Source organism: Ammospiza nelsoni, chromosome 1 (assembly GCF_027579445.1).
Source record: "Ammospiza nelsoni isolate bAmmNel1 chromosome 1, bAmmNel1.pri, whole genome shotgun sequence".
In the NCBI taxonomy this organism is placed as follows: Eukaryota; Metazoa; Chordata; class Aves; order Passeriformes; family Passerellidae; genus Ammospiza; species Ammospiza nelsoni.
In genome coordinates, this window is record NC_080633.1 from 117938769 (window position 1) to 117955382 (window position 16614).

Genomic DNA, 16614 nt, shown 5'->3' on the forward strand with positions numbered 1-16614 from the left:
TTGGTCAAGGTCATACTCAAGTTTTGGTCTTTCACTTTAGAGGTTTTTGTCTTTTCTCCTGAGTTTAGACTTCTAAGCTCTTCCTCAGTTAAAAATTTTAAGTGCACATCATATTTGCACTTATTTGGAGGGCTTCAAACATCCTGAAATCTTTGTCAGGGGCTGAGAGTAAAGGGCAGGTAGGTTCTAAGTAACATGAGATATCCAATGGTAGTTCTGTAAAATTTTTAAATTTATTTTTATACCATTACTACTAAAGTTTGACTGTCATTTGCAAGGATTTTGTTTGTATTCTCTATTTAATTGTATTCCATGAAATCATTTCCCCAAGTTCTGCATTCATAAGCATTGCCTGCTTGAGATTCAAAAGCAGCCCCCAAGCATCCTGGTGTTTCAACCACACAGGTGAAGATCTTGTCCTTAGTGGGGAAGGCTGCAATAAAATCACATTCTTCAAAGAACCTTGTCTTCTCTGGAAATCCTTTGCTTCAGTGTTTTGCTGAAAAGCAGAAAAAAATAGTGAGGTTTCTTGGTCATTTAGGATAAAAAAAAAAAAGGCTTGTTTTTATAAAGAGGAATCCTTAAGTTTTAAATTTTAGAAAGCAGCCTGTGTTATCTCAGACACCTGTTTGCAAAAGCAGGTGAACCTGCTCTTGCAGGAAAAGGTTTGATGTAGACAAAACATTCCTGTAAGGATTCCATCTGGGAGATAAAAATACTGTAAAAAGTTGTTCCCAAACACCCTCACAGCCTCTTCAGAAAAGGAAAATAGACTTTGTACTTATAATCTTTGTACCAAACCAAACACCTCTTTGGTGTTTGTCAGCAGCTAAGATCAAGGAGAGCTCTTGGACACTGCAGGAATGTGCCCCTCACTGCTCTGGGGCACTAGGTTCCCCCTTTGGATCAAGTCCTAAACTCAACTCTGAGAGAGAAAGGGTGACCTGCACTGCTGAGCAAGGCCAGCTCAAGGGTAAAGGAGAGAATTCACACTGTGCAAGAACTGCAGCATTGCTGGAAGCCAGAGGTGCCCACAGACCCTGGAAACACTGGCCCCACCTCCTGCTGCTCCTCAAAAAGGTCAGGTCACAGCTGCAGACCATGTCCTTGGTGGCCCAGATTGCATCAAATGCTGCTGGTGTGCTCTTTGAAAGCAGGTGCTTCTTATTCTCTGGCCTTTTTCCATCTGAGTGGGGTGTCGCTGTTCAGGTGCAGTTTTTATTTTCCTGATTTTCAAGCCATTAAGGATGATGATTTTGTGTTGTTCTTCAGTCTACCCTTTCATGCTGCTATCCTGCGCTATAGCAGATCACCTTGGGCCAAGGACCTTGCCTCTTTGTCAGTAGAGTCTGTACTTCCACAGCACTGATCACAAAAACAAGTTCCACCGTAAATTTCACACACGTCCTAGGAGACGCCAGGTATGTGCAAAAATTTTAACTGGTGAAAACGTACAAAATTTTTAAAGAAAAAAGAAGTAAATTGTTCCATTAAATATTTTTCACACTTTAGTCACTTTTCCTATTTTATTAATGTTTTTTCCTTAGCTGAAATGCAGGCCAAATGTTTCTTGTTTGTTCAGGAGCAATAAAATGTTTATTACTCACACATTTCTTCACTTTTTGTTTACAGGATACTTTCTAATTAGTTTTTCCATTATGTCTTTATTACTTATAATGGTAGAATGTCAGGATTTTCTGTGTAGTTGTTATCCCACATTTTAAGTTCAAAATTTACTGCATCACCAACAGTTATAAAATAGAATGACCAGGATGGAGAACAAACTAATCTTAAATAGAAATCTTAGCATGTAATATTGAATTACCATTTTTCTTGCTGCTTTTTAAAAAAATCTTCTCATTGATATGTGTACCTACAGCCACAAAACCAAAACCAAGGCTTACTAATAGGATCACAAGAAACATTTCATCTTATTAAAAAAAACTTGATATTCTGCTGTGATCTTCATTGCTTCTAAATTATCCTCCAGCCTAAAGCCCTTTTCTTCATGCTCTACTGTAATAAAAACAATAAATACAAGTCTTCCACAGCTTTTCAAATATTTTAATCCCCAGAATCTTACCCGATAAATGCAATGGAAGTCAAATCAGCTGCAGTCATTCCGGATTTCTTTTTACTTTTCCAGTTTGTATTTTGAAACAATTGTCTTTTTTACCATCATAAACAAGAAAGTTCATCTGTATGTGTAGATACAAATATAATTTGATTTATTTAATGTCAATATTAATTAGAAAATGGCTTGTAAATTTTCCTATATAAAACACTATGTCATGATTTTTCTCTCACCTACCCTCCCCTTAAACAAGACCTTTCTCTTATAAAAATAAAATTCTTTTCCACCAGATAGGAAAACTGTATGTTATTCATAAAAAAAAACTACCAAAGAAAGAAAGGTGCTATGTTTATCTGAATGATAAAACCATCTGGTGTCAGAACACATTAACAGAAATGCTGCTGCAGGGCTATAAGTGTGATGCTTCAATTTGTAAAACTGAAGCTGGACTAGGACTCAATTTTCATAGGTGATAGTTTATTTGCTGATAATGTGCCTGTTGCAATTTCACACACATCCCTTGATGTTCAGTCATTAACTGGTCTTACAGGGGGAAAAAAGAGCTTGGATAGTGTTTTTGTTTTCATCATGCTGGGTCAGGAAGGAAGAAAAGCAGAGTAGTCCTCACTCTGAACCAGCCAATTTTTGGAGTTTCCAGTGCAGCATGTCGCTGTGAAGAGGAAGTAAATAAAAAAAAATGTAGTTTTAGATGGAAGGTGGGGTAGAGGCACAACTCTAGCAAACTATAAAGTGCCATAGTGACATCTTCAATATCAAATATTTTGGTTTAAGGCTATTTATTTGGTAGTTTTTCTTTATTTATTTATTGTACAAATAAACCCATCCCATTTCACAAGCAAACAGACAAAAGCATTCAAAGGAAATGCAGTTTTTCTGCTGCAGTTAATTTTGACAAAGAACTTGTATTTGGCCATAATAAATGTGCTAAAACACTTGAAACAAGGTACATTGCTTGGCTTTGAAGGAGCTACAGGCTGATTGGTGACATTAAGGAACTCTTCACATGATGCATCCATTCCCTGCCGATGTGAGCAAAGGAACATGCTGAGAATGAGATTTTCTTTTATTTTGTTCACTTAGCAGGTGGATGATTGGGTTAATTTGATTTAATGGTGCATTACAGCACAGATATTCCTTGCAGTCATGAGCAGCTTCCCTTTATGAAGGGGATATCTTTGTATGGTCTGCTGAACAGAATGGGGAGCAGTGCCTTCCCAAAGCCATCACACACAATTTTCTCAATGCTTAGGGCTTTTGGATCAAAATCCAGCAGTACTTTTGTGTTAGATCTCGTAGGGGTAGAATTTTTCTGGCTGGATAAGTGACAGTTTTTATGCTTAGATGCATTTGAGCAAAAGCCTCTGTGCCTTACTGAGAGATTGCATTGTGTGCAAAAGCTCCTGTCCGACCATGGGGTGGGACCAGAAAATGTCAGCTCAAGGCAGCAAGGGCCTAATGCATCAGTTCGTTAACATTTGGCTGAGGCTTTTTAAATGACCAAAAATACCAGTTATGCAGCAGCATGGCAGTGTGTTAATTGGTTCCAAGGTGATGATCATTCTCATCCAGTTTGGAAAAACAACTGAATAGCCCCACTAAAACTGATTACATTTCAGCACTTTTTCTGCTGCTCACAGTTATTGTAAATAAAAGTTGAAGTTTAATTTGTTTTTATAAAACTACTTATGATCATAATTTCCAGACCTGATCTCTGAAGCATCCTAATCTGAATTATTTCTAGAAAGTTCCAGTTAAATGGTTCAGACACAAATACCTGTAAGTAAAGAAGCTGTGAAAGAATTTAATCTAATAAAATGTAAAGATCTCTTAAGTAAAAAATCCATTAGGGAAGGTCGTGGCTGTTCTGCTTGTCTTCTAGTGTTGGTTTTGAGATTTTTTTCTTTAAAAATAGATTATGAAATTTAAAGCACTATGGAGAACATTGAAGTACTTGTCAGAAAGAAGATTGTATTTAGTAGAATTGTGTTAATTATTTCTAAGGAATTTGGGGGGTTTTTTTAGTTCATTTATACTATTAAGGATTTACTGAACCCTACTTGTGATGTTGGGACTTGTTCTATGTTTCTGTGAATAAATGAGAGGGGGAAGAGGTGGGAAGACACAACTGCATCACCTCTCCTGCACAAGGTGCAACCAGTGGGCCTCCAATGTCTCTGGTCCTTTTCATTCCTGTATCACTTCTGCCTTTGCTGTGACTATTCCATCTCAGGTCTGAAAGGAAAACTTTCCTCATGAAGCCTGTTTTTTATCTCTGAAACAAATCTGAGCTGCCCTTATGAGAATGAGATGATGGTTTTGTATTGCTTCTCTCTGTGATTATTCCAGCCCAATGTGACAAAGTGTTTCTGCACATCCATAACTTTTCAGAATAAACAGTCCTGGAATGGACTCATGGTCTTCAAATTCTGTAGATGAACAATCCCAAGGATTGGCTGTTATAAAAGGAATAATTCAGCATTGCCTTTCCAAAACTCTCAATTTGACCCAACTGAACTTTAAAATGTAAAAAATATTCACTGGACAACAGAGCAGATAGATAAAAAGGTAATTCTCATTCTGCATGTGTCTGTTCCAAATTCCAAAGTTATAAGGCATCTAAACAGGATGTCTGGAAGAAAAAGAGGTGAATACTCTGAGTAATTGATAGGATTAAGCTGAGAATCTGCTACTTTAGGAAAGATTCAACACTGCCCCATCTGTATGGAGAAAATACTGCTGGCAAAACATCTTTCAAGACACAAAAAGGAAAAAAAAGCAAGGTATTTTTTCCCCTAAATATTAGTGACATAAGACTTTGATATTTCATTTATTATTTGTTTGCTTATGCACATTTGCTCACTAAGGCAAGCATTGAATTGGTCATTATAATCTTTTGTCAGTAAAGCAGTCAGTAATTTCTGATTGCAGTGAAATACAAATTGATTGTGTTGAGAGCCTTCATAACCCTGAACTGAACCATGATTTGGTGCTGGGCCCAGATCTTGAACTCCTTGTTGCAGCAGTTAGCAAGTCAGCTTTAAAACAGTTAACCTTTGAACAGAAAATATTGCTATAATGGCAGTGCTCATGAAACTGGAAGATACACTGACACTGTCTGAGCCCCAGCTTTCAGACTGATCATTGCACTGCTCCATCTTAATGAGCAGTTATATTACACTAATATGCTGATTATATACATGTATATTTATATTATATTATATTATATTATATTATATTATATTATATTATATTATATTATATTATATTATATTATATTATATTATATTATATTATATTATATTATATTATATTATATTTATTTTATATTTTATATATTACATTATATTTATATTTCTTTTATAACATATATATATATTCTTGATTTGCTTTTAAATAAATCCCTTCAAAGCATGCAGAGCTAGTGTATTCAATTGCCTTTCAGTATCACATATGAACTCAAAGGCTGTGGGTGACCTCAGATCACAGCTTTAGGAGTTGCTTTCCTATACTTAGAAATAAACCTCCAGATCTCTTACAGGGACTGTAAAATTAATTTATATAAAAAACCTGAATGCTTTCTGTAGAATGTAGAATTTGCAGGACAAAATGTAAATGTTCCACCCCGGTATTTCTGAGACTTAAAAGATGTAACAGAAGGTTATGTTCTCTAGTTCACTCTGGCATTAATTTAACCAACATTTTAAAGCTTCGTTTAAGTGACAGTTGTTTGTTGAGTTTTTTCCTGGCTCAATTTCTGAAAAAAAAATAATATTATGCATACAACTGTTGGACCAGAAACCAAAATCTGCCTACCTGTATTCGTTTAGTTTGCTGTCAGTCCTGCTTAATCCTGTTTTCTGTGTTGTAATCTCTGTTCAGAGGAGAAAGTCTTAGTGTGCCCTGCAACACAATGTTCACACTAATGTCTATACTATAGAAATAAATATTGCAAGAATAGCAAATAAATTAACTTGAGGCAGACAGAGAAAGAGAAACATTTCAAGGAACTGCTGGAATGTCCAGAGAGTTTATATTACACTTTCACTTCTTTCCTTTGCTTGCTTAGAACAATTATTATTATTTTGCATTTATGTGGTTGGAACAGTGGTATGGAAAGAGATGAGCTATGATAGATGGAACTATCCCAAGTCCTGTTGAGCTGGATATTGAACTCTTGGGCCAGTGGATTATATTTGCTAGTAGCTGTACTATGAGAAGTTAGAGCTGCCTTCACCTCCCCTTTTCAAGCTGATAAAGCAGCGTATGGGGGGAAAGTCTATACAGGTTTTGAAGTAATTTAAGAGGAACTTTTCACTTCTGCACAGGCTAAGCATACAGATGATTTCACAAAGATTCTGTCCTTAGAGATTTTCAGTCAAAAAACGAGTAGTGCCCTTCTAAACTAACACAGATGGAAAATGAATCCATGACAGTATCACATATTATTAGGTGAAACACAGAGACCGAGTCTTAAGACTCTGAGCACTTTAATGAAATGAGAAGAGCAGTGTCATGAAAGGACAAAACAATAATATTTTCTGGTTTATGGATCCTCTCCTGGTTCTTTCTTCTAAACATATGACTTTGACATTTCAAAATAAAGCACTAGGTGCTTTCCTTTTAGACACCTTTCATTCTCTTCTTGTTTCTGGGAAAGCTGAAGTTGCATAACATGTAAGTCTTCTGAGTGATATATTTTAATTTTATTTGAAATGTCATGACTCTTTCTTCCATAATAAAAAGTGAGAAGATTTCTGTATATTTGCTTCTGGGACCCTTTGCCTAGATTCATACATTCACAACTTTATTTTGGGGGGGTGGGTAGTGGGGTGGTTTTGTTGCTGTTTGTTTGGGGGGTTTGGGTTTTTGGGATTTTTTTTGTTTTGTTTATTTTTGGGGTTTTTTTTTTTGTTTGGTTTTTGTAGGGGGATAGAATTTAGGTAAATAAAGGTGGTATAGAAATTAATCATACCCCCTAAAGAGTTGCAGCTGGGTTAATTATTAGAGATTGGGACCAGGCCTGATGTTAACAGGCCACACCTGTAGCAAATCAGAAGAGTGTTATAAAAGAGTGGATTGGGTGGCTGAGGGGAACTCGGGTCATTTGGCTGCTGTGAAGACATGGAAGAGTCAGTGCCTAGAGGAGCTGCCTACAAGAGATGTCAAGGAGATATGAAACTCTACCAATATGGAACCCTTGCAATGCAATGGCAATAGAACTCTTGCACTATAATGACAACAGGTTTGGGGCTTTTTTTTGTTTGTTTTTTTTTTTTAATTAAAAATATATAGATCAGTAAAATCATTACTTGTAATGTAGAATTGAATATTTGTAAATAAAAAATATCAAGGTGGCTCCTTTCACTGCTTTGATAGTCTTTGTGACCTGGGATGTGTGTAATGTGTAGATCTTCAAAGCTGTCTTAGGTCACAATAGCCTCATTTTATTCATGGTAAGAGTTGAAGTTACTGTCCTGTAGTTGGGCTGTGGGAGTAAGGTACCCAGGAATGGATCTGATTTTCAGAGCCCTTCAGCTTGCATGTATTCTAGGGAGCTTCACATGCTTCTTATCTAGATCCCAGATTCTGGGTCTGATCCTAATTAATACTATTTAAAGGGCCCCCAGTGGTGGGGATGAGTTTGTGATGGTATCTCTCTCCCCTTTCCCCTGACACAGCATTTTCCACTCCTTCCTTTTTCCCTGATCAGTGCACAAACCCTTTAGTTTCCATTTTGCTTAGCCTAAATGTGGCATTCTGCTGGCCTCCTCTCAGTCTGTACTTCCAGTCTTCCCTGAGCTGTCCCATAAATCTGTGCCTCTGCTCCAGTTTTTGAGCTCGGGTGGTCTGAACTGAACATTTGTGACCTCACCAGGGCTGTGCATCACAGCCTATTTCTTTGTAAATTCCCTCCAGTGGATCATAGCTGCCTTTTTCTTTCTACACTAGTACTTCTGAGTCACTCCAAAATGTGTCTGGTCCTGCTTCAACTCAGCCCTTTTCAAGTCGTTTTGTTGCATGGAAAGTTTGTCGTTTAAAATGAAACATTTTGGGAGGATTGGATGTAATCTGTTATTAAAAATTCAGTTCACTTACACCACTTATTATTGTGATTCTAATTTTTTAAAGATATTTCTAGTTCTGGTGTGTCCCAGAGAATAAATTTTTACTAGGTCATAACTACTTTTTTTGCCACAATAGCTATTAATAGGTGACATGATTAATTTTAATTTTTGTTATCCCCGCTAAACTTCTATATTGTTATTTTGTAGTAACAGGATAAAACTGTCCATGGAAAAAGGCTGATAGATTGTCTGTACTTCATGAGGACAGAAAGAGAAATTAATTCTTGCAGCCTCCTGGGGTCTGACCTATACCTAGTAAGGAAGAAGGGGATGAAATTTCTTAACATCCTGTTTCAGTGTTGTTTGCCATAGGACTACTCACTCCAGCAGTACCAAAGCCCTCTTCTGACTGTTGCCATTATATGTTCTTAATCAATAACAATTTTATACACAATTGGCAAGATTTTCCTAAATCAAATATCTTCCTGGAAAACAGCTTCCTGTGATAAGGATGCTTCCTGTGAAGTCTAGGCCAGGCTTTTATGGCATGTACTATTCAAAGTGAAGATCTTTCTAGCTAAAATTTGAAATGTATTGGTATTTCAGCTAAAATAATAAAAAGGCAAACAAAAACATTTTGGTCTCAAGTCACCTACATGTGAGTGTATAAATCACCTATGAGTTACACATCTGATTGTACAAATGTGTTGTGTGTAAAAGTGCCCAGAAGTGAATGAGGTGCATCTGTAATTTATGACAGCCTAAATGCAGGGCTTTAAACCAGCTGTGCATTAAATAACGTGTGGGCAACACAGCCTAGATTGGAAGAAGTAATGCAATCCTAGTCCTAGACTTCAAAATATATAGTAAAGATATTATTTTGTCTGAAAGTGTGGTTTATTAGTTTTGGAACTCTTAGTTTAAGAGAGAATCTTATTTCCCTTGGATCCAATTCATCTCTGTTCTCTGAATGAGAAACAAGAATCAGGTCTCTGAAACAATTGCTGTTGTGGCAGCCACAAATTACACTGTGGTGCTGCTAATTCCTTGTGGATCACAATGCATTTACAACCTCCTTTTTTATTGATTCTTTCTATTAGCCTGCAACTCAGCTCTACAATAGAGATACAGAATTTCCAATGTAATTTCTAGAGAAATTATTATTACTATTATTATTATTATTGCTGTTGCTGTTATCGTTATTATTACTGTGTTGCCTTTGAAGATGCAGTATTGCCAGAAGAAATTGAAATAATTGTGGTTTTCATCTATGGGTAATAATCTGTTTTCTTCAGTTACTTTTTTTGTGAGGTTTAAATCAGCTATCTGTGGCCAAGAAAATCCCAGTATTTTTTCTGCCTTTATCCTGAGTGTCTTTGGCTTACACACACTTAAAACTGTTGCCTTATGTGCCCTTCTACCCTCATTGGTTCTTTGGAAGCAATGACATTCTTGGCCATGGAGTTACATAATAAAATAACAAAAAAAGAAAATTCAGATTCCAGTAGAAAAGTCCAAGTTATGCAATTTGTAGACAATCATCAAATGGCCTTCCTGTTCAAGCCCTCAGGTATCCATGAGCCAGTATTTAGAACAAAAAGCCCTCCTCTACATATGTTTATGCAGATGCAAGTGCTTTTCTTTTTTCCTTTTGATTTTTACATAAATTGAGAGGTTATTAAATAATCAAAATTATACAAGAAGCCAAGTCCAGTAATAAAGGCTTAAGTCCTCAGTCCATTTTTATTTTGATTATGTGTTCTTTGCACAGTGCTTTGACCTGCTGCTTTTTTTGGGATTTTTTGGTTATGTTTGTTTGTGAGTTTGTTTGTCTGTTTTGGTTTTTTTGTTAAAATAGGTATCTTAAGAACCAGAGTTTTCTTAGTTTTGCTTTCCTTAGTTTTCCTTAAGAATCTGCAACACTACAAAAGGCATTTCATTGCTTTATTTCTGTTTCACTTCTCTTTCTCACCTGGTAGTTTGTAAACCCTTTCAAGTTCTGCAAAGTACTATCACCTTCCCACATCCACAGATTTGGGTAAATACTCAGAGGGAGGGAAATACTCTTTTTGAAGGACTAACATTTTACTTAGAATTTACATTATATAATAAATTTATTATAAATATCTAGGCTTTGATTTCTGATATTTTATATCACCTTTTTGCTTTCTATACCACATGACACAGATCCCCCTAAATAATTATTTTCCACATTTATCTATCTGTGGTCTATTACTGTCTATTTTTAAAAGATTGACTGGTCTTTTAGTCTAAAATCCTTCCTCTTCAAGGAGGCTTCTTTTTAACTGAGACACACCTCAATTTCTTTCACATCTCTTTGTGGTTTTCTGCTGCACTTTTTTCTTCCCCTCTTTGTTCTTATCTGTTTTATAAGATCTGAAGGATGTTACTTGTCAGTTCCACTCCACCATGCAGGAGCCATGTCCTCTACCTGATAATGCATTCCCTTGGCATCTCTGTCTTTTCCTTCTTCCTTCAGTGTTGCATTTCTTCTAGACCAAGACTAACAGTCCCAATGTCCCTCTTAGGACCTTTTGTTCCCTTCTCATCTTCTCTCCCTTATATAGTATCCTTCTAAGGTATTCCCAGCTCTCCAGCTGCACATAAATCTGTTTCCTATGCTGCAATTTGAAACATCTTTTAGCCTGAACTTTATTGCTGGTAACAAACTATCTCTTCTAGATCATTAGTGAACACATGAAATGTTACAGAGACAAATTACATTTCAAGAAAGGTACTTTGGGAGGGTTTTACATTTTATTACATGCTTCTCTGCTGCTAGAGGTCTGGAAGAAAGAAAATTAAATACAGTTTTACAACATGGCAGTAAGTCAAAGAAGCATTGAAAGTTTAGATTTGGATGAGTCTGATAATGATTCTACTTCTGTCTTTTTTCCAAAACTATTAGAAATTGTCCTCTATCTAAAAATTTTCTGAGTATGGACAAATAAAGGTATGCACAAAACACCATGGAAGAGTCTTCAGCACAGTGAGATAATGAAGAGACAGAACAGATAAGAACTTAATGTGCTCACAAATTAATTTTGAGTACTTTTTTTGCTAATAGCTTATCTCAGTAATGGAATTTTGTGAAGAGGTGAGCAGGTATAGAAGAGCATGAAAAGTGTTTCTGTGCTTGGCAGGATGAATAGTTACGAAGGTCAGTATAGCTTCAAGATGGACTCTTTTAATCAATGAGCATGGGAAGTAAGGAAGATTTTTATGATTGGACTTGCTTTCCCCAAATTACCTGTAGTGATGTCTCTCCCCTGCTCACATCTCTCCCTATCCCTTTCCAATTTTGTTTTCTCCTTTGTCATTTTTTGTACACTTCTCTGCTAATGCTACTTTGTCATGCTTGATAATGACCTTTTTTTCAGCTCTAGCCCTCTTTCTGTCCTATCCCATCAGCCTTCCACTGCCTCGATTCATCTTCCTTTGCCCTGATATTATTTTTCTCCTCTTCTAATTTGATTCTGTTACTTTGAAGAGTCAGAACACAAGTGGAATAGAAGTGATATTGCTGCTCTTTCTCTTCAATTATTTTTTTCCTTCCGCCTCCCTTTTCTACGTAGCTGTACTTTTAAAACAACTTTATCTTCCTCAATTGAAGTTATTAAACATATGGTTTTGCACACTTAGCCTCAAAACTTAGTGATGTCTGTATGTTATTCCATCTTTTATGGTGCACACAGTGAAAACTGTGGGATTTGCAGGAAGGGCAGAGTGATAAGCCTTTGTAATACTCCCAAATTAATTACCTAATTTCCTGTAAAATGGAGCTGGAATGGTTTCATGCTGCTCCTGAAAGAAAACAGTGCTGAGATCCACAGTCATCTCAATGAGATAGTGAAACCATTCAGAACTGGGCTGCCTAACCAGTAAACCTGAGTGGCTACAAGAGGGAAGTGAAAATAACCTTTGTGTTGTGGCAAGCAAAGGGTGTCATTTCAGGAAGGGTCAGAGCCTTCAGGACCATTTGGCAAGTATAAATCCATAAATGAGAAGAGGCACAGATGCCCCAAATCTCTCCCAGCTGAGGTTTGCTCTGTGAGCCTGCCAGGAGCCCATCTGGGAGATCCTAATGTATACAATAAAATAAAGTAGATTGCTCTTGGCTTTATGATTCTTCATCTCTGTTTCAGAGACAGGAGGCATGACAGGGACATAGCTTTGATGCTTCCTTTGCCAGTACAAATCCAGAGTCAAACGGTTTTCCCCAAAAAAAATGTTAGTAAGGAAAAATGTACAAACTATATTGGAAAAAATGTTGTCTGTGTCATCTAGTACACAATGAAAGATGCTCTCATAACACAGTCTATAAAAAATTACCAGCAAACCCACAAAACCCCCCAAGTGCGCTAGAGGAGTATAGCATCTATATGGCATTAGATCTCCTAATTTTGATTTGAGAAATCCACCATGAATGCTGAAGATGAAGGAATCTGGATACAAGGCAATTTCTTGAAGTAGATTTATATATTCAATCACATCAGTGCCATGATTAACTCAGAATAACTAAGTTATGTCCTTATCAGTTCTTATACTTTGTATTGCAGGTCTTATATTTTTTTACAAAGCTCTGGGAAGGGTTTTGTGAGCAGACACAGGAATCAGTTAAAAGATAACCATGTGGACCTTTCTGAACTAAAAATCTTGTGTGCGGTTGCCCATAGTTCAGAAAGTTAGTTTGGAAAATTGGAAAATTCTTTTTTATTTAAGTTTTGGCTTCCTCTTGGAGACAGAGTCATGAGAGGGAATCTGAGCGACTTAGAGCCACACCTTCAAATGGCAGCCAAACTTTTCAATGTTTCAGAATGTTTTCAGTGTTTCAGAATAACTCCTGATAACAAGGAATTATTTAGTCACGAAATGGCGGATTAAGACTTGGGTGGCTAGAAAGTAAGAACCAGCTTGAGGTACTCAAAAAGAACTTTGCATTTCCCTCCCTGTATGGTTCTCTCTGCGAAACCATTAATATATTTCTCCCTCACAATATTTGTTGGTGCTTGCAAAGGTACTAAGCATCATAGCCTGGGCAATGACACTTGAGTCCAGTGTCCCTCATTGAGTTAAATCCTATTTCATCTCAGAAACAGCACTATGGGAGTGCATGTTTCTGGGAGAGGAAATTATTTACTCTTTGGCCTTTCATCTGACATCAACACTGAGGTGGCATCCTAATTGTGCAGCCTCACTGCCTGTCAGCTCTTATTTTGCTATACAATAATGTAACAGCCTCTTAATTATACCGTAAAAACTGATGACACAGTGCCCTTAGTGGTACATAATTATCCCTCTTTTTTTATTTTCCCTATATTCCAAAAGTCACCGTTTTAATGATATCTAAAGTCTGCAAGTTGTGTGATAATTAATCACTAAAAAAATGGATTATTTCATAAGTGCCTTACAAATGTTCTTCAGAAATAGTTAATTTCTCTAGGATGTACAAAACATTTCTCATAGAATTATAGAAGATTTTTTTTTTCATGTTCATGTATCCATTGAAAAAAATAGATAGGAAAAATTCTCCCAAGTGATGTAAATTAAAGCTGTAATTTCTCTGAAATTTAGCACAGCAGTCACTTATTGCAATAACCATTTAGAAAGCAATTTACATAAATGTCATCTCTGATGGTGTTGATTATATAAAGATGCTACTGGTAACTTCAAAATATACCTGATTACTTGAGGATGGCATTTTTCATCACTTTGTGTTTGTGGGTCTGAGGACGCAAGTCTGCTGGCAACTTTTTACAGCCAATGCACTCTTTCAGTCATTTGTCATCTAAAAGGAGTTACACCTTATTTATTTACATGGAGATAAAGGACATTTCTGTTGATTTTTGATGTCAGAGTTACTTTGCCTTTATTTCAAAATTCCTGCTGGTACAGCAAAAGTTTTTTGTTAAAAAACGGATGTTGTATTTTGCAGTTGTTGCGGTGATCATCTTGTTTGCATCCACGTGGAAAGAGAGAGTGTTACTTGTGGGTTTTGTACAAAATTTAGTTTGATGACAGGCAACAGAGGGCAAGTTTTCCAGAGATTTTTTTAAATGTAGCTGTAAGGTCAAATTCCCCTCCTGACTATAACCATAGGAAAGTTCCAGTCCATCTTTCTCAGAGAAGAGCTCCTCTTTTAGTTTTGCTTCACTACTGACCATCAAGAAAGAGGACATGTATAAGTCCCCAATGTGTACCTTTCCTATTTTATTAACAAAATTATTAAAGGATTTAGTTTTCATGGGGGTGCTACATCAATTTGTGCCTCTTTACCAAGAGCAGTACGGTGAGCACAGATTCTGCTGCCAGGAAAAGCCAGCCAAGCTCGAGGCTGTGGTGCTCATCAGACTGGAGTGTATGAGGCAGCTCCTGTAATTAACCAAGAACTCTTTTTGTTGTTGTTTTTTTTGGGAAAATTGTTAAGATTTTGATCTTTTAAAATAAATTATAAGAGAAAGAAACCACTTTTATTTCCGGTTTTGGCCTCAGCCTGGACTCCAATGAGAAATATGCTACTGCTCTGACCATATATGCCATTTAATCTCAAGCAATTTCATAGCTATTGCATTTCAATTTCATACCCATGAGCTGGATTCAACAGACTAAACATAACCTTAAATCATATCATTCTTTCCATGTATGCATGAGAACCTTTCTCTGAACTGTTCTAGAGACTTGTATCTTTGCAAGAATAATTCAATTATCTTGGTGTAATTATTTTTTTAACATTTATTCTTCCAAGGCAACTTTTTCATGAGGGTGAATATTGCTGGTACCCTTATTATCTTAGGAAAATGTGACTTTTTGCCACAAGAGAGCAGAAATTCTGCCAGATTCATGTCTGTTTTTTACCCCCATGCAGATAAGACGGGATGTTGTTCAGAAAAAACATGAATTTTTATTTGGTTTGTTCCACAGATATTTCTGACTATGAGAGCAGTAGAACTGATGTTTGACTATTGGACAACCTAGCTTTGTTGACCCAGTTAGCTTTTAACTTATATAGGTGAAAAGAACTGCATTGCATTGGAAAAATTGATATTGTTTCCCTTATTCATTCTACAAATTTCACTTTGGAAGTTCTTAGCTATAAGTGATGAAAAGTTAGTGAAGGAAAGCAGTGAATTATTGAATAATTTATTTCCATGCTATTCTTAAAGGAGTGTTTGAGGGTTTTTTTCTGTCATGTATTCATCTTCTGTAGCCCATTCTTTGAAGTCCAGCTCCTCTCTGGTCTTGAGCAAACTGTCATTGATATTGCTTAACATTATCCAAGGCCCTCTGTTCACTGAGAAAATTGCTGACTCATAGGCATGGAGTATTATTTGGGTTTATACTTTCACATATTACACAATTCTGTAGCTGGTATTAAGTGCCCAATTCAGGCACTCTACTTGCAAGAGTAACTGCAACTATTAAACAGGAAAACACAAAATATTGGCTACTGGAAGTTTTCATTTTTTTTTCACTTTTATGGAGATTAATGGTGTGATTTCTGTGCCTAGAAGCTGTACAAGAAGGAAGTGTAGGAAGTGACTTCCTTAAAGCATTAGGAGTGCTTTCTGGAGTAAATTGGAAAGCAGTACCTTTGCAAATTTGGTTTAAATCCTACATGTAGTAGGTAGTAGTAAAATGCTATACAGGAGACGGTTAGGGATAAATCTAGTTTATTATAAGGCAAGGAGCAGAAAGGATTATGCACCCCTGAGGAAAGGTTCTTTTCAGTTTGATAAATGCAGCATAAGTTATTTGCTACAAAATGCCAAGCTATTCTGGAAGTACACTGATCATGTCTACTTTGGGATTGCAGGTTGGTTTCATATTTTGTAGTTTGGAAGAAATCAAATAATTATGAAATGGCTATTCTGTAGATACTGATAAATTGTGAGGATACAAAAAAATCCTTTTTTACCCCTACACATGGTACAAATATAAATGTATATAAACTATTCCTTTCAGAAGCTCCTTCTGGGGAGATTTTAGAACCCAGAGATTTTGGGTTCTAAAATGTCTGATACACCAGAAGAAGTAAGGTATCTATGGAAGGCAACGGGTTTGGTAAGAAAGGAATTGCAGTCCAATGCAACAATCTGAAAGGAACTGTAGATTTGGCATTGGACCAGCTCTAGACTACAAACTGGGGATGTTTTTTGCTGCTACTAGATAGATGGCCATCCTGTGATATCACATAATTTCAGGTCTTTGCCTTTTCTGTGTGAAGGTGGATTATAAAGTTTCTCTTACCAATGACATGACATTTCCATGGGGTTTTTTCCCAGCATTTTATTCTCCTGGGAACAAATTAACCCAATCTTCAGTGATTACTATTGAAAGCAATGTGGATGGAGGGTTCTCAGCCTTGTGGGGCCGCCCAGCATGCTCCTCTTCCTGTGCTCCCAAAGAACCTTTGGCTTTCTTCTTAGGACCCCA

The 16614-nt window shown here is 36.5% G+C and overlaps 1 protein-coding gene and 1 long non-coding RNA gene across 2 annotated transcripts in view; one reads left to right on the forward strand and one right to left on the reverse strand.

Annotated features, from left to right (window-relative positions):
* NKAIN3 (sodium/potassium transporting ATPase interacting 3) overlaps positions 1 to 16614 on the forward strand; it is a 332682-nt gene that overhangs the window by 210916 nt on the left and 105152 nt on the right. The window lies entirely within an intron of this gene.
* On the reverse strand, positions 211 to 1044 carry LOC132083263 (uncharacterized). The gene is made up of 2 exons (XR_009419907.1): positions 809 to 1044; positions 211 to 499 (listed from the first exon to the last, which is right to left on the reverse strand). It is a non-coding gene; the product is annotated as an uncharacterized LOC132083263 (long non-coding RNA).